Source organism: Schistocerca americana, chromosome 7, assembly GCF_021461395.2.
Source record: "Schistocerca americana isolate TAMUIC-IGC-003095 chromosome 7, iqSchAmer2.1, whole genome shotgun sequence".
Classification (NCBI taxonomy): domain Eukaryota; kingdom Metazoa; phylum Arthropoda; class Insecta; order Orthoptera; family Acrididae; genus Schistocerca; species Schistocerca americana.
In genome coordinates this window covers 513661053-513680354 of record NC_060125.1, presented here as the reverse complement: position 1 = coordinate 513680354, position 19302 = coordinate 513661053, and the positions used below count along the sequence as shown (strand labels likewise).

Below are 19302 nucleotides of genomic sequence, written 5' to 3'. Positions count from 1 at the left end.
CAATATATCATTTTCTTTTTCACTTGAATATATTAGGTGTGATACCCTATGATATGTAGATTGAAGATGCGTAAGTGGTAAGCTTGTAACAATAACCACGGTTTGGTGAAATTTGAATTTATCTTTGGGAGGCCACTTTACACTCTACATCCGCCCCCCTCCCTCTTTCCTATGCGGCCAAAGGTGTCGCTCTACAATGTCAATATTCCCTCTATATATAAAAAAAATTAAAAAAAGCTTGACGACCGCTGCACTAGATAATAAGAAGAGGTTTTTTCGTCAAGTTCGAATGGAACTAATAAAAATCAGCTGCGACAGTAGGTAAACGGTGTTTGATCTTGTATGAACTGTGCGTAATACAAAAATTGTCAGACTGCAACCTTTATTAATAAGAGACCTAAAACTGTGGTAGTCTAGAAACGTAGATCAAGAAAATATAGTTTCCTAATAACCAAGTTGCACTTACATGTTTTCCATTAAAGAATATGCACTGCCAATCCAAGTAACTTCACGATCTACTACAGACTCAAAAAGGCTGTAGCTTCTCTTCTTGTTTCATGGTGCCGTTACCTTCGAGGCATACATCTCAAAATTCTATGAAACTGTACCTACTAGCTAAATCCCACTTACTGTATTTCACCGCTAGTTAGAGTGATCGCGATGTTCTACACTTACACTAGTGTGGCGTATTACCAATGTGGTATATCAACACTGAATTGCAAAACAACTGTCACTCTGCATAAAAATGTTATACAAAGTACACATGTAAACATATGAATGTTGTACTAATTATATCTATAAAAATACGGCATAAAAAAATGGTACGAACGCTACCAATTTTTGTTTTCTATTTACGCATTGGCCGAAATAGCTCAGTTGGGAGAGCGTTAGACTGAAGATCTAAAGGTCCCTGGTTCGATCCCGGGTTTCGGCAATAATTTTTTTTCCCATCCATCCTACGCCGCGTTAGGCATACTTAAAGCACTTCATTATATTTTGGAGCTCGGTCCATTCTTTATAACCATAATTTTAACCATTCAATATACTAAAAGAGAAATAATTATAAAAAGGATTTTGATTCAGTTTCTGTGATGTATGTTTTGCAATGCCGTTCCTCATAATTACACATTCGTACGTGTAGTGATACTTTACAGTTCTTCACTTTGGAGCAACACGATGCAGTAATCCAATCAGAAGTACAATGGTAAACATTTTTGCACCAAGTTTATCGTATTGTGATTACGTAAGACAGCGGAATTTCCGCTTTCATACATAATAATCTACGTTACAACCTAAAATAATTAATTATAAACAATTCGACTCGGAATAGTCTGAATCGATATATTTCCATTCACTATCGTCAGGGGGCGTAGCTCAGATGGTAGAGCGCTCGCTTAGCATGCGAGAGGTACCGGGATCGATACCCGGCGCCTCCACAATTTTTTTTCCCCTTTCCCTCGTGTAACTGCGTACACGAATTCACAATATCTTACAAACTTCCAAATATGTTTTGCGTAACAGTTTTTGTATACAGTGAAAGTATATTATGAATAACCTCTTCCCAACTGAACAGGAATTTGTAAAAATAACGTATTTGATTGGGCATGAGCCCTTCTACTAACCTTCAGAAGGACTTCATATTTGCTTCTGTTCAACGTTTTACTGAATATTTATTTAAAGGCTACAGAAGAGTGCCTACCGAGTGAAACAAGGACAGTGAAGGAAAAGGGAGAGCGTGTGACATGGCTGACGAAGGGTTTACTTGTATCCTGTACAAAACTAATATCTCTTTATATTAGTAACAGAGATCCACACAGACGATCATTTTGGTGAGTTATAAAGTTTAAAAAAGTTACAATAAGACACTGTAAGCTCCCAAAAAATTTTGTGGGGAACATGATTGCTCAGCCACCAGTGTCAGGAGCACATGGGAGGTAATTTACAAAGAAACAGGATACTTGTCAGGTAATAAAAGCCTATGGCTCAAAGTAAAGAGCAGAATAATAGAAGACCCTGTAGCTGTTAGTGGCACTTTCAACACATATTTTACCAACATATGCAAAAGTCTTACAGAAAATAACAAAAGTGATCCTCTGCAAGCCCTACAGCTTCTAAAAAATAACCAAGACACCACCATTAACTCATGTTATTTCTGTCCTACTTCAGCACAATGGATAGTAAAAGTGATAATAAAACCTCCACTGATACAAATGGGCTTTTAAATAAAGTTTTGAAGTTAAAGGCAAATGAAATGGCCAAACCATTCTTCTACCTAGTTAACTCATATCTTATGGAATAGACAGATAAAATGAAGTAGACACAATTTTACCACAATACGAAAATGGAGATCCATTGTGCTCTGAAACTATAGTCCAATTCGCCTACCTTCATAAGAAGTGGATATGAATGTAGTTCAGAACACATGCCGATGAAAGAGCACGAATGTATCATATTACAGGGAAACAGCTCCTTCACAGCTGTACTGCGGGATGGAGACAACTGGCAGCAGCTCCATTATGCTCTGGGGAACATTCACATGGCATCCATGGGCCTAGTGGAGCTTGTGCAAGGCACCATGATGGCCAAGGATTATCGTACATTGGTTGCAGACTACATACACCCTTCATGATGATCGTGTTTCGCAATAGTAGTGGTATCTCTCCACAAGATAATGCACCATGTCACAAGGCCAGGAGTTCGAGGAATACAGTGGCGAGTTCCAACTGATATACTGGCCCCCCAAGTCGCCAGACCTGAACCTGATTGAACACATCTGGGATGTGATTGAACGTGGCATCAGAGCAATTTGCTCACCTCCCCAAAATTTATGGGATTATTTCACTTTTGTGTGCAGATGTGGTATCAACTCCATGCAGCAACCTACTAAGGCCTCACTGCTTCCATGCCACAATGCGTTGCCACTATAGGTCATAATGTTCTTGTTGATCAATGTGTGTGTGTGTGTGTGTGTGTGTGTGTGTGTGTGTGTGTGTGTTTGTGTGTGTGTACACGTGCGAGTTGTGTTCCACAACATGACACAGTTAAACCAGAAAGAAGTAACTGCTTATACAACAGTAAAACTGTACAACTGTTTACCATTTCATATTTCAAACTATAGCTCGAAAGAGAAGTTTAAGCAAACAACAAAACTATTGCTTATAGAAAGTCCTTTCGATTCAGTCAATGAATTCATACTGAACGCAAAAAATTGGAAACACAGTATAATGGAATTCGAATGTGCATAAATAGATAAATAATAAATTCAGTGTATATTCTTATGTATGGTAGAACAGAAATAAAATGTGTGTAGGTCTTCCGGCAACAGTCTGGCTGTTTAGTTTAAACTAATTGAACCACTTTTATTTATATCTAATCATGCTTTTACTGCAATAACCCCTCCCTTTTCTAGATTACATTATGATTATAATAGAGGGAAACATTCCACGTAAGAAAAATATATCTAAAAACAAAGATGATGTCACTTACCAAATGAAAGTGCTGGCAGGTCGGACAGACACACAAACAAACACACAAAATTCAAGCTTTCGCAACAAACTGTTGCCTCATCAGGAAAGAAGGAAGGAGAGGGAAAGACGAAAGGATGTGGGTTTTAAGGGAGAGGGTAAGGAGTCATTCCAATCCCGGGAGCGGAAAGACTTACCTTAGGGGGAAAAAAGGACGGGTATACACTCGCGCACACACACACACATATCCATCCACACATATACAGACATATTTAAAGACAAAGAGTTTGGGCAGAGATGTCAGTCGAGGCAGAAGTGCAGGGGCAAAGATGTTGTTGAATGACAGGTGAGGTATGAGTGGCGGCAACTTGAAATTAGCGGAGATTGAGGCCTGGTGGATATCGGGAAGAGAGGATATATTGAAGAGCAAGTTCCCATCTCCGGAGTTCGGATAGGTTGGTGTTAGTGGGAAGTATCCAGATAACCCGGACGGTGTAACACTGTGCCAAGATGTGCTGGCCGTGCACCAAGGCATGTTTAGCCACAGGGTGATCCTCATTACCAACAAACACTGTCTGCCTGTGTCCATTCATGCGAATGGACAGTTTGTTGCTGGTCATTCCCACATAGAATGCGTCACAGTGTAGGCAGGTCAGTTGGTAGATCACGTGGGTGCTTTCACACGTGGCTCTGCCTTTGATCGTGTACACCTTCCGGGTTACAGGACTGGAGTAGGTGGTGGTGGGAGGGTGCATGGGACAGGTTTTACACCGGGGGCGGTTACAAGGGTAGGAGCCAGAGGGTAGGGAAGTTGGTTTGGGGATTTCATAGGGATGAACTAAGAGGTTACGAAGGTTAGGTGGACTGCGGAAAGACACTCTTGGTGGAGTGGGGAGGATTTCATGAAGGATGGATCTCATTTCAGGGCAGGATTTGAGGAAGTCGTATCCCTGCTGGAGAGCCACATTCAGAATCTGATCCAGTCCCGGAAAGTATCCTGTCACAAGTGGGGCACTTTTGTGGTTCTTCTGTGGGAGGTTCTGGGTTTGAGGGGATGAGGAAGTGGCTCTGGTTATTTGCTTCTGTACCAGGTCGGGAGGGTAGTTGCAGGATGCAAAAGCTGTTGTCAGGTTGTTGGTGTAATGCTTCAGGGATTCCGGACTGGAGCAGATTCGTTTGCCACAAAGACCTAGGCTGTAGGGAAGGGACCGTTTGATGTGGAATGGGTGGCAGCTGTCGTAATGGAGGTACTGTTGCTTGTTGGTGGGTCTGATGTGGACGGACGTGTGAAGCTGGCCATTGGACAGGTGGAGGTCAACATCAAGGAAAGTGGCATGGGATTTGGAGTAGGACCAGGTGAATCTGATGGAACCAAAGGAGTTGAGGTTGGAGAGGAAATTCTGGAGTTCTTCTTCACTGTGAGTCCAGATCATGAAGATGTCATCAATAAATCTGTACCAAACTTTGGGTTGGCAGGCCTGGGTAACCAAGAAGCCTTCCTCTAAGCGACCTCACCTGTCATTCAACAACATCTTTGCCCCTGCACTTCTGCCTCGACTGACATCTCTGCCCAAACTCTTTGTCTTTAAATATGTCTGCTTGTGTCTGTATATGTGTGGATGGATATGTGTGTGTGTGCGAGTGTATACCCTTCCTTTTTTCCCCCCCTAAGGTAAGTCTTTCCGCTCCCGGGATTGGAATGACTCCTTACCCTCTCCCTTAAAACCCACATCCTTTCGTCTTTCCCTCTCCTTCCTTCTTTCCTGATGAGGCAATAGTTTGTTGCGAAAGCTTGAATTTTGTGTGTATGTTTGTTTGTGTTTGTGTGTCTGTCGACGTGCCAGCACTTTCATTTGGTAAGTCACATCATCTTTGTTTTTAGATATATTTTTCTTACATTATGATTAGCTTGAACTTATTTAGCACAACACTCGAGTTCCAGACATTCAGTTGTAAGGCATGCCACAGAACTTGGGAGATGCAAAAAAAAAAAAAAAAAAAAAAAAAAGAGTGACAACTGTCAAACATCACCACTCATGGATGCGTGCGCAGACTCTCACCCACATACTCTGCTGGCCTGCAGACGGCTTTTTAGACACAGGACCAGCCAGCTCTAACTCAGTTACATATTTACCTCTGCATATGTGTTATTGAGCTGTTGTTTTCAGCCACTCTGTATCTAGTGCGCCCTCTATAATAAGTTGTTTTCTAGACTTAGTAAAATTTGTTTGGCAGTCATTGTGTGGTGTTCTCTTGAGGGATTACAACACAATGGCAATGAGTAGGGTCATATCTTCACATGTTCTTCATTGTGCAATTGCTTTTTGCATTTTGTTTCATTTGGCGAGTCAAATGTTGGTGCAGTAACAGAAGGATCCCAGCACAGTCATGGTACAGGATTTTCTGGCGTGTTTCTCCAAAAATTCATCTTTGGCTCCATTTCCTCCTCAGTTCCTGCCATTCAGTGAGCCATCAGAAGATTGTGAGGTTACAGACACTGCCTGTGGCAGCATTTTCACATGTTCCATGTTATGTCTCGGAGATACATCATGCACTGTTTTTATCATGGTTTTCTCCCACCTTGTGGCAGTCGGCCCCCTTGCAAGAACCTTCCTCGCTGTCATCATTTGACACCTTATGTTCGTTGTAATCTTCCTATTATTGGATGCAAGGGTTGAATTTTACCAATGCAAGAAGCAGCCCCATCAGTTTCATTGTGCCTCAGTCGTGACCATCCAGGGCCTTAGTCGCAAGTGCCATTTTGTCAACGTACAAGTTAAAAGGGGCAATATGCAGATTGTCATGGTATGCGATGTTGTTATTCCCTCTGCCCCGGATAAGTAACTCAGGCAATGGGCACCCCAGTTAGAGAGACCCTCCCTCAAAGAAGTTTTCTCAAGTGCCTAGTTGTATGAGATGTGAGAAGCTGCTTATCAGCAACTGAAAACTTGGTATAATATCACAGTGGTAGAGGATGGCCTGGCTGCATCTACTCATCCGGGGAGGATGACATTGCAGTGGTGTAAGATAGCTGACCCGATGGCTCCCATACATCACTTATACAGAATTCCAGCTGCCCCTCCATATTGCCGTTATCTTACTCCAAATGTGAAAGATCAGAGTGACCCCAGCAATAGGCTGCCTGTCATTTCAGATAAAAGGCAACAATGTGGTAGTCTGCCATTTAACTGCACAGAATGCAGCACCAGAGACCACAGATAGGGATATTCAGGAAGTGTCATCATCAGGGCCAGTTCCTGATCACAATTCCAACAAGCTTTTTGTCAAGTTTTGGTTCACCTTGCAGGTAGATCTTAAGGCAGCAGTTTCCCTGCTTAATGCCCGAACATATTTGGACTTTAGCATTCCACAGCTGTCAATGGTAAACAGTGCCTCAAGGGATACTGTAAGCAGCAAATTCCCTTGCTTGACCAAATCACGGAGGAAGGCCTTTGGCTTTTTTCAGTCACAGTCTCCATAGAGGTGGTATCTGCCAATGTCTCCTATAAGTCTTTGGAATCTGTGTGCTCAGAACTTCAGGATATGTTTGTGGAATGCCTATGGTGCACCACAGCCTTTCAAGCGCACACAACCTTGAAGTGGTTGGCTTGTCCTAGATGTTTTTGTGCTAGGCAGTGTCCCCTGGCCCTCTGCTCCCAAGTCAAGATGACAGAGCTGGACTGGCTTACCTCTCTCGGGGTTGTGGTTCCCATTTCCTCCAGAGAATGGGGCACACCCCTTGTCACCATTAAGAGTTTCTATAGTAAATTTCACCTTTGTGGCAGTTTTAGGGCTACCGTGAATTCACAGTCCATGGTTGACATGTGCCTACTGCCATGTTCTGATCAACTGTTCACACGCTTAGCAGGAGTCAATTCTTCTCCATCCATGCGTATCATGGTTATTAACACCTCAGTCAACCTCTGTCATCACTAATGGTTAATGTTTGGGATGGCAAATGCCCCCACAATTTTTCAGCACTGTTTGGGAGAGGTCACATCCAATATTCCACATTGCTTCAACTACCTGGATGACGTCGTCATTACAGGACATGCTACAAGTTACCAGCTGTACCACCTCCAAGTCCTCTTCCAGAAACTCTGGGCCACAGATCTGTCTTGCAATCTGTGAAGTCCAAAATTTTCAGCCATCTGTTGAGGTAGGGCATCTGAACCATGGAGAGCCATTACGGACCTGCCACAGCCTTCAAAATTGCATGAATTGCAAGCTTTTTTCAGGCAACATTGCCTATTACCACTAGTTCATTCCCGGGCCACCCACCATCGCGCACCCACTGCATCTACTTTTACACAAAGGTGTTCCCTTTGTCTGGTCTCCAACATGTGACCAGGCCTTCACCATACTGAAGGAACACCTCCAGTCGGCACTGTATCTAACTATCTTCAATCCAAACAAACCAGTGGTTTTGGCTATGGACACCTCACACATGGGGTGGGGATGATCCTTGCCATCAGAATGCAGGTGTTTTGGAGCAGGCAATACTTTCAGTACAATAGTTTCAGCACAGCACTGTTCCAGCACTCTCAAGTTGAGAACGAGGCTCTAGCCATTGTGTATGTGGTCACCAAAATTCAAGTTTTCTTTTATGGAACCAAATTCCAACGAATTATGGACCACAAGCCTTAATTTCATTATTTAATCAATTTTCCTGGGTCCCCAATAAGGTGGCCTACAGGTCGCAGCAGTGGGCCTTGTTCCTCTCCAAATATAACACTCATTTGCACCCCATGGGGCACCATCCAAAAATAATAGACTCCTTATCCTGGCTGCCTGTGGGCCCAAACTCAAGAGTTCAATCAGGAGGAGCTTGTTTGTTTTCATTTGTATGCCTCCTCCTGCCAAGTGGTAGACGGGTTTCCACTCATTAGGGCCCGAGTTGCCAAAACAACAGCATCTGACCCCATCCTCGGGCAGGTAGTCTGCCTCGTCCAACAGGGTTGTCTTTTCGTCCTCCAGGCCACTCGTTGGTTGTGCTTCACAACTACTTTGTTTTGCACCATTGCCTCCTCATCTTCATGGACGAAGCAGGTCCATGGGTGGTCATTTCCTGAAGTTTGAGGTGGGAGGTTTTACAGGTGTTACATAAGTGACACCAAAGCCTTGGCTGACAGACATGTTTACTGGCCTGGCATTGACCGAGAACTGGAACACTTGGTTGTTGCAAGTCCCCAGTGTACCAGTCTACACGCGGTTCCCAGGTCATCACTCTCATCACGGCCTCCAGCAGCCCAGCCCTTGGAATGCATCCATGTTGATTTTGTGTGTTCGTTTCTGAATGTGGTCTGGCTGATTGCCGTTGATGCACTGATGCATTCATGATGTTAGCTCTCTTCCCTTTTACCCAAAATCGTAAGGGAGGCTAAACACATGGGTTGCGCTTTTAAGACCCAGATAAAAAAATATCTGCAAGTCTTCCCCACCAAAGAGGCGTTAATTTTTTTTCTGACAGCCTACCAAACAACTCCTATTGGTTCCTGTAACCTAGTGAAGATTCTCCATGGATGCCAGCCAAGGACACCACTCCATCTCCTCTCTCCCAGATCTTGCCCACCATTGTGTTCCAGCATATAAGATTTTAGCCAGGGCAGAAGTCTGGGCATCTGGTTTTGGTCAGCACCCTTTCTAGATACTGGCAGTAATCGTCTACCACAAGGCTGCTGTGTAATCAGCTTTGTGTCCAGGTGAATAACCCCCCCTCTTTCCTGGCCCCAACTCTACCTTCACCGGTACCCTGGTTGTTGTGCGCTGCCTACCTGCAAAGGTTCCAGTCTGCCTCTGCCTAAAGAGCCTACACCTTTGCAGCCTCTGGCAGCAGTTCCAGTGGCACTCCAGCCAGAGTGCATATCCCTCACAGGCTCATTGTCACAGGACCAGACTCCACCTGTAGTAGCGTCAACTTCACCTTGCACACCGCCTCCAGGCATCGCCACGGATCCCAATTCGGACTGCCTGTCACCAGCACTGTTGTCTTGTGCTCTGACGGAGGGGTTGTTGGATCTCTCCTCGCACTGGCCACTTTCGCTCATATCTCCAGGTCTCCAGCAACCAGGGATTGATTGCTCCTCTTGCCTCCAGGGCCTCCATGGATGTGGATGCCATATCCATATCACAGCTGTCCACAACTTGCCCTGGGGATCAGCAATGCTCTCCCAATGTGGGAGAGGTGTAGTGACCTGCACTGATCACAACTGAGATCCGGGTGCATAGCCGTAAGGCGCACCACAGAAATCAGCAGACACAGCTAGAAATTCAACAACCATCACAGGCCATCACTTATGGATGCACGTGCAGCCTCTCGTTTGCGCAGTCTACCAGCTGCCTTACAGCTTTTACAGAAGAGGTCTGGCTAGCTCTAACTCAGTTACATGTTTACCTCTGCATATGTATTATTGGACTGTTATTGATAGCTACTCCATGGCAAGTGTACCCATTACAATAAATTGTTTTCAAGACTTAATAAAGTTTGTTGTATCAGTCACCGTGTGATGTACTCATGGGGGATTAGAACAAAACATAAATCTTAAGAACCATCAAACAAATTGGACAGCTACAAAAGTGACCAAGTCTACATCTTACATTTTTAGGGCAGGCAAAGAAGGAAGTGGCAGGCACTTGTTTTAACTCAAAGGGTCTTGACATTGCATCCTGCAGTTGCTATTTAGCAAGGCAGGAGAGAAACAACAAACTACAAATAAGCCATGGAGAGAAGACAGGCATTGAGTCTAATTGTAATGGAGATGTGACTTTAATGACTAGGGAACTGACAGCAGACATACAAAATAATGATTGGGATGATTCCTTTCACATTTGATGAGTATTTTGGTTTGCTCTTTGCTAGTTATTTTTTGGGCTTTTCAGGTTTATATGTTTCAGTCATTTTATAGAAATGAATGCATACCTCATACGCATTCAGATTTATTTATTAAGTAGGCAAAAATATTACCAAATGAAACTACAGCAACACAGTGTAAATGTGGATCTCTCTTTATCATCTTCACTTAGTCTATTCTTTGCTGGATAATGCATACATGCAATGTAAATATTTGTTGCAAATTTTTCTGCCTTGCATCCCTTTCTGGATCTAAGGAGTAGAAAGTCTCCCACAGAAAAAATTAAGATTTCTCAGTTACGCCCTCGGTGACTGTGGGTACGTTTCAACAGTAATGTCAAGTTCTCTCCCAGGAAAATTTGTTGAAAACAGAGAAAATGAGCTCATGTCTAACACACAGGCCGTGCTTCAACAGACAGTTCAACATATAACATCGAAACAGTTCGTGAGGGTGCTACTGATTGTGAGAGTCGAGGGATATCAATCCGGAACCATAGTAAAGAATTGGAATTTTGATTAGCTACAGCTATTTTCAAGAAAGATTTGCGTCATCTAGCCTTTAAAGTTCCAGCACCATAAGGCTTTCTCATGACTCTGTGTAAATTACATACAAAAGTAAATTGAAATCTCCCATAGATGAGGAAAATTTGTGGACTTTTTTTTCAGGTTCTCAGTGGTCTGAAAAAGTAAATTACTTGTGATAAGAGAAAACCATTTATTAGTGTTTTAAAAATGTCTTGCTTTATGTATAGTTTCTAAGCTTCTAGAATTCTTTGTCATTTTCAGGAACCACAGCATTAGTGCACTGATTCACTTAAATTACAGCTCTGTTCTCAGACACTCGAGCAGTACTCAATAATGGCTTGCACGAATGTTCTATATGTGGTCTCCTTTGCAGATGAGTCACACTTTCCTAAGATTCTCCCAATAAACTGAAGTCAACCATTTGCTCTCCCTTCCACAGCTCTTACGTGCTCACTCCATTTCTTATCTCTTTGCAGTGTTACACCTAGATATTTAATCCATGTGACTGCGTCAAGCAGCACACTGCTAATACTGTATTAGAACATTACAGGTTTGGTTTTCCTATTCAGCTGCATTAACTTACATGTAGAGCAAGCTGCTAGTCATCACACCAAATAAAATTCTGTCTAAGTCATCCTGTCATTTGGAAAGTGAATGAACATTTTTACGATAGTATTATCTATCCCTTTCTGAGGAAAAGGAACTTTAGTAAAGAGTAACAACAGTTTCACTTGTAACTAGTACTAAAATAATAAGTGTACTGCATCTTTTAAATGGATTATTTCTTTTCTTTTCTTTTCTGTTAGGCACTCGAATTATCTTTTTCATTCTTAATCTCTCTCGCGGGTACCGAAGACAGAGCCAATCAGCTATCATGACTGCACAGAACAATGAAATTATACTGAAATTTGTGAAAACTGCAGTACAAAGCAGGATATATGTGGCTGACATGAACTTAATACAATAAATTAGACACATAACAATATACAAATGACTAGGACTACAGGTTGTACACAATTTCTGTTTTAAGAATACAGGATAATAAAGAGTTTAGACAAGAATAGAAGCTTTTAAAATGTGGTGCTACAGAAGAATGCTGAAGTTTAGACTGGTAGACCAAATAACTACTGAAGAGGTACAGAATCAAACTGGGGAAAAAAGAAGTGTACAGCACAACCTGACAAAATGAAGGGTTTGATTGACAGGACACATCCTGAGGTATCAATGAAACTTCTATTTGGTACAGGTGGGGAGTGGGAAAAGGGTTACAAATTATAGAAGAGACCAAGGACTTGAATATAATAAGCAAGTTCCAATGCAAGTAGCTTCCAATTATCCATCACCATGACTACAACAGCATCACAACAACAACACAGAGTTAACCCCTATATGTTCCTACCACAGCATCTAAATACAGTGGTATGGAGTTGAAGAAGGCCTGAATGTGTTGCTAGAGAATATCCCTCCACTCACTCTGTATACAAGTTCAATAAGTGTAAACAGTTGTAGCCAAAGGACTAAGACATCTTGCTTACTAAACATAACCTACTCTATGTATGATGGATAATATCTTAGGCAAGAAATGTAACCAAAAGAAGCTTGAGGTACCCATTGTTCTTTCTTGCCATATGTGGCTGTGCATTGTTTTACTAAAATATGATTTGGACTTGCCTGATGGAGGGAAGTACCTTAGATTCTAAAGCTCCCTGATGCAGAGTTACTTTTCAGATCAACCTCAACCTACACGAGTCATTCAATATTGTATGCAATGGTATCTGAAGAATCTGCTAAGGCACTGCTGAATGTAATCTTGTGGCCTCCACAGTAGTTTCTTAAATGTATTTGGCTATTACTGTATGACAGGTTGAACTGGAAAGCATCAGAAAACAATAAAGAACAGTCATTTAGGATGCCAGTTATGGTGTTCAAACACCCATTGTGTCTGACATTTGAACTTTCTCTAATGGAATGGCCTGTATGCCACAAGTCCAGCCCACATTACACAGCATTGGCTACTAATGCAATTAGGTCCAGTCCCATTACTGTGCTCCATTATCAAGTCAGTTCTACATAGTAAATTTTAAGAAGCAGTGTTACGCAAGGAATCTCAGAATATACTATAGTGCTCTATATATCACACCTGTTGGGACTGCAAACACAATATTAGACTATTTACAGTGCACACAGAGGCTTTTTAGCGATCATTCTTCCCACACAGTATATCCCAAATGAGACGGGAAGAAAGGAGTACAATGAGAAGTACCCTCTGCCATGCACTTCACAGTAGTTTGCAGAGCAGGCATTTATATGTAGATGTAATGGATACAAGTTGGCAGGGGAAAAAATATTAAAAGCATTTGGTGTGATATTTCATTGCCTATTGCTTTCAAAATTTCAGTGTATAATTATTGGGATGTTGTCACTTGACAGTTTGGAGTTATACATAGAAAAAAGAAATCCAATACTAGAAATAATCCTTCAAAAACAAAATGGTATACTATTCTCAACTAAAGAATACATAGTTACACAACTACATACAGTGTACCCGAATGTCCCATTCTGGTTTCAGTCTAAATTCTCGAGGTTTATAAATGGCTTCCAGCCCTTCCCAGAAATATGTTGACTTTGAAAATGATACAAACACTTTTGTCAAAAGAAAACTGCAGCTATGTTAAAAAAATATACACTGACTGTGTTCTGTAACTTTGGGAATGTACAATGTGGGAAGGTGTACTTTAACAAGACAGAAGCGAACACTAAAATTTAATCTCTATAGTATTTCAACAATAAATTACCACTACACTTCTTAGTACTATTTGTGTTTACACCAACTAAATGTTACTTAGTTTGTCAGCAGAAAAGCTTTAATTATGAAAAAAGCTAATACTTCTTCAGGTATATGAAATAGCTGTTCCTACTGGCAGATAAATATATGCATGAATATACCAATGTTTTCTAAAGAAAATCATTACCTATTGCTGTAATAAAAGAGGCCTGTTTGCTACGCAGCACTGCTTGCCATGCTTTATAGATCCACTGTCCTGCCCTGATAAGTTGGAAAGAACACTGGAAGGCATGGATCTGTACTATGGTCACTAGAAGGCACTGCTATAATCTGCAGGCACTGCTTTCACTGTTCAGCACCGTCTATGGAGCCCATTCTGCTGGCCTATCAGCACCCGCAGTTGTGGTTTAAAGCCAGCATCACTGCTTCTCAGTCAGTCAGTCATGATATCACTGTGCTGTTGTACTGATCTCACTACATGTTGTCATTTTGGCTCTGGGTTTACTATGTTTTTGTTTCTGATTTTCGTTTACTCGTTGGACTTGTTATTCCAGTAAGCCATCTTCATTGCCTGTCTTTCTCTTATTGTTATCCACCTGTTCACTCTTGGACGGCTCTCTGTTGAAGCTACTGGCCAGTTGGGGAGTCTCGCATCATTCCTGGTCTTGTTCGATTCTGGTCACTGTAATAATGAAACTGTAATTTGCCGTGTACGTAACAGGACTTATCAATCCTTGAAACAAGAGCTACACTGAAATTACACTTACCACGAAAGAATAAGCATAAAACTTAAAACAGTATTTCTACCAAGGAATAAAACTGTACAAGAAATTGTCCATGGAGATTGCTAAAACAAACATATTTAAAAGGGTAATTGAAAAGTGCTTATTAAGCAACACATTCTGTACAATGAAGAATCACTTAAATAGCAGAGAGTAGGAGTTTGGTTAAAAACTGTAACACAAATAAATAATAACAACAATAATAAAACATTTACTATTTCGCATAAGACTTCCACACTATATTTTTTTCCTTCTTTCTTTGGAAAAACTTACTCTCAGTGTGATGCAACACACAATACTAATACCTTATCTTTCTGAGCTCAACACCTCACACATCATAGAGGAACGCTGACACAGTTTTTGAGGCTAGCAAATGAGAAGTTGTTTAACGCAAAATGGAAACCAAACTTGTAGTTATGGTCTTAGCGTCAGCTGATGGTGTGTGTAGTGTTACATTATAAAACAATGTGTGTATGTGTGTGCAGTGACTGGGAGTGAGAAATGGATGAAGAGTGTAACACTGTGTGTTGTACATTAGTAAGTAACTTCCTTGAAAAATAATAGTGTACAGTAGGGATAAACTAAACATGGCAGCACAATTTTAAAGAGGCTGGTCTTGTATTCAGGAGGATGGAGTCTCCAATCTTCATTTGACCACCCTAATTTACTTCGGGCAAATGACACAGCTAACTACCTGTTCTATCCTAGTCAAATTAAACCTGTAATTACGTAAATGACTCTTTAAGAAATAGATTTTTTTTCCTCAAAATTGTAATACAAAAGACATGGCCAACATCGTGTGTTCATGTGTAACACAACTAAGCACTGTTATATACAGTGTTCATGCGTTTTTATTTTTTCAGAAATATAATATAACAAAGTACCATGTTCTAATTATGTAAGTACTTATCTTTCTTTTGCATATAGTAATATCTTTGTAGAATAACTATATGTGGTTCCCTTTCCTAATCAAGTATTGGGTCAGGTGGTTAAGACAGTGAATGCACTGGACTCGCATTTGGGAAGAACGGAGTTAGTGCCTTGTCTGGCCATCCTGACTTTGGTTTTCCCAAGTTGCTAAGGCAAATGGTGGGATAGCTCCATTGATTAGATTCTGGCCGACTTCCTGCCCTACCCTTGTCTAATCCTGTCTGTTATATTCACCAGGTAGTTGATTCCTCCGAACACCAGGCAGGCCTTGAGGGCAGCAATCTCGCCATGAGGATGTGCATAAATGGCTCTATGAACACTGAGATATTTTTCTTGTATGGCATGGAGTTACACATCCCCCCCCCACCCCCCACCCCCACCCGCACAGCACCTGGAGGGCACCAGCATCCCCAACAGGCAGCAGGCAGCAGGCAGCGTGGCTGTCAGCTGGGCACTATTTTGCTCCCCACGTCACGTCCCCTCATAGGCCAACGATCCATCTGTGCTCTACTATTTAGACCATGAGTGGACCGTGCTAAGTGTGCTATGACCTATGCCTCAAGTTGGCAGTGATGGCAGTTCCATCTGACTGCATCAGCAGTTCAGTTCTAGCACTACAAATTGGCAGTACCAGCAGTTTCATCTCAGCACCCCATGCCAGCAGACCTGACCCAATTTGTCATGGTCTTCACCACCTGCCTGCCAGCCATCACAGCAGCAGCAGCACTGGCCCAGTAATGTCCCATGTCTTCACACCACTGCCTACTACGACTGAGGTTCATCGTGTAAGATTGTCATAGACAATGTCGTGTGAGAGACATTTCTATTGTAAGTAGTTGTGTGGATAGTCATCCAAGGACATTAAAATTTACTTTTGTTTTGTTAATAAAGAGATATTGTTTTAATGTGCCTTCGATGACTCCTCAGTATGAGGATACTTCACTTTCCTACTTTGCTTCTGTTTTATTTATGCATTTATTATTTCTGTATGTATATGAAACATCCTGTGCTGTTATACTGTATGGCCCAAGGATGAATAAATAAATCAAATAATAAATATAATCTTTGTAAAATGCTATATGGATCAATAAAACTACTATTGTTAGTATCACTACATTAATCCAATACCCTTGTGTTTATTACAAACAATCTTTTATACAAATGATAGATGCAAAACACATCACAGTAAAAAACTAAGAAATAGTGCTTGCTGGTGATTTTAATGTGGATTTATTGAAAAGCTGTCAGTAAACAATTATTGCAATCAGTAACACTGTCATCCAATTTAATTCTTACTGTGAACTTTGCAACTAGGATATGTAAATGCTCTTAGAATCCTATTGATAACATCTTTGTACACAAATCTAGGGAAAAAAAGTCATATCACAGAACCAGTAGTAAATGGGCTAACTGATCATGACATGCAGCGTCTTGTGTTAAATGTTGAAACTTGTCAGGATAAAAAATCTGTTAAATCTGAGTACAGGAGGGTAATAAATCAGTCAAAAATTGAGATGCTTAGGAGACAGTCCAAAAACACGAACTGGATGTATGTTTACAGTACTTCTGACTCAAATGGAAAATGCAAAGCATTCATTAATAAAGTTATTTTCTCTTTTGAAAATTGTCTTCCCCTAAAGATAACTCAAGTCAAACAGAAATCTAAAAATAAAACATTGGTTACACAAGGAATAAGATATTGTGTGAGGCGAAAAGGAGACTATGTAGAAACAGCTCTGATGTCAGCATTGTAATGTACTACAAAGAAAAATGGAAAATACTGGAACAAGTAATCCAGAAATTTAAGCAGCTTTGTTATGAGAAAAAGATAATTACATTAGGCAACAAAATAAAAACTTTAAGGGATACAGTGAAGACAGAACACGTGGGGCCAAAAAGGAAGAGGAAAAGTTACCTCTACAAATAAACGAGACATTGGTAACAAGTGCATGTAGTGTTGCAAACCTCTTAAACAAGTAGTTTGTTTCTGTTACTGACAGCTTGGGATTATCAGATTCAGTAAACAGGGCACTGCAGTATCTGAGACCAGTCTTTACAAATAACTTCAGTAAAATGGAAATGACACTCATGTATCCCAAACAAGTAGTATCCATCATAAAATCCTTAAATCTAAGTATTCTAGAGGTTATGACAATATATCAACAAAGCTAATCAAAGAGTGCTCATGCGAGTTGAGTTCTATCTTAATCCATTTGAGTAATCAATCTCCTATCAGCAGAATATATCCAGGCTGGCTAAAATATGCGAAGTTAAGCTTCTTTACAAGAAGGGGGATAAAGATACACTATCAATGAATTTCACTTTTGCTGGCTTTTTCAAAAATATTTGAAAAGGTTATGTAAGCATCCCCTTAAGCATTTGACTGCACATAATATATTGTCCAAGTCACAATTTGGATTTCTTCAGGGTTCTGATATAAAGAAAGCCATTTACACATACAGTGAGAATGTACTTAATTGACTACACAACAAATTAGAGGCTACTGGCATTTCCTGTGGCCTGTCAAAAGCCTTTGTGTGAATCACAGCATTCTCATAAGTAAATTAGAATATTATGGTGTCACCAGTAGTGCTGTGAAATGGTTTGAGTCTTATGTAACTAATAGGATATCAGGGTGTTGATGCGAAATATCTGTGCAGTAAGCAGTCAGTCTTCCTCTGTCTGGGAATTAATTACATGTGGTGTTCCTCACAGTTCCACCTTGGGTCCATTGCTTTTTCTTGTGAAATTAATATTACATTACCAGATGCTAAGTTTGTTTTGTTTGCAGATGATACAAATATTTCAATAAGTAGCAAGTCCAGTACAGATTTAGAAAAGTCTGCTAATCAAATTTTCAGTGATATTAATAAACGGTATAAAGCTAATTCACTGTGATTAAACTTTGAAATGACCCACTATATGCAGTTCAGAACCTGTAAGAGATTTTCTTCAAGCATGTATATACCATATGAAGACATGCAGATCGAATTGAATGACAATGTTAAATTTCTGGGATTACAACTTCATAATAACTTCAATTGAACATACCACAGAATTGCTGAAGCACCTAAACAAGTCTGTATTTGCAGTGAGAATGATGTCAGACGGATGAGACACAAATATAAAAAGTTTGCACACTTTGCTTACTTTCATTCTATAACGTCACATGGGTTCATATTCTGGGGCAACTTGCAAAACTGAGCAAAAGTTTTTAGTGTGCAAAAGTGGATGATAAGATTCATTTGTGGTGCAAATTCAAGAATATCAAGTAGAAACCTGTTCAAGGAACTCTATATTCTAACCACGCTTCTCAGTATATTCATTCCTTAGTGAAATTTGTTGCAAGTAATACATATCTATTTCCAATGAATAGCTCAATGTAACAATATTATGAAAAAGAAAGTTGCTACTCACTATATACCGGAGATGCTGAGTCGCAGATAGGCACAACAAAAAGACTGTCTCTCACACACACATACACACACACACACACACACACACACACACACACACACACACACACACACGACTGCAGTCTTAGGCAACTGGAACCACACTGCGAGAAGCAGCACCAGTGCATGATGGGAGTGATGACAGGGTGGCGGTAAGGAGGAGGCTGGGTTGGGGAGGAGGAGGCATGGTATTGTGGGAGTGGTGGACAGTGAAGTACTACAGGTTAGATGGAGGGCAAGGGAAAGGTGGGGAGGAGGTGGGGAGTAGTGGAAAAGGAGAGAAGTGTGATGGTGGGGTGATGGCTGTGTAGTGCTGGTAGGGCGTATTGCAGAGAGAGTTCCCACCTGCGCAATTCAGGAAAGCTGATATTGGTGGGAAGGATCCATATGGCACAGACTGTGAAGCAATCATTGAAATGAAGGATGTCATGTTTGGCAGCGTATTCAGCAACAGGGTGGTCCACCTGTTTTTTGGCCACAGTTTGTTGGTGGCCACTCATGCTAACAGACA

The 19302-nt window shown here is 41.1% G+C and overlaps 2 non-coding genes across 2 annotated transcripts; both read left to right on the top strand.

The window, feature by feature from the left end:
* Positions 1–861: 861 nt before the first annotated feature.
* Trnaf-gaa lies at positions 862–934 on the top strand. Its single transcript has one exon. It is a non-coding gene; the product is annotated as a tRNA-Phe (tRNA).
* Positions 935–1363: 429 nt separating this feature from the next.
* Trnaa-agc lies at positions 1364–1436 on the top strand. Its single transcript has one exon. It is a non-coding gene; the product is annotated as a tRNA-Ala (tRNA).
* Positions 1437–19302: the final 17866 nt, after the last annotated feature.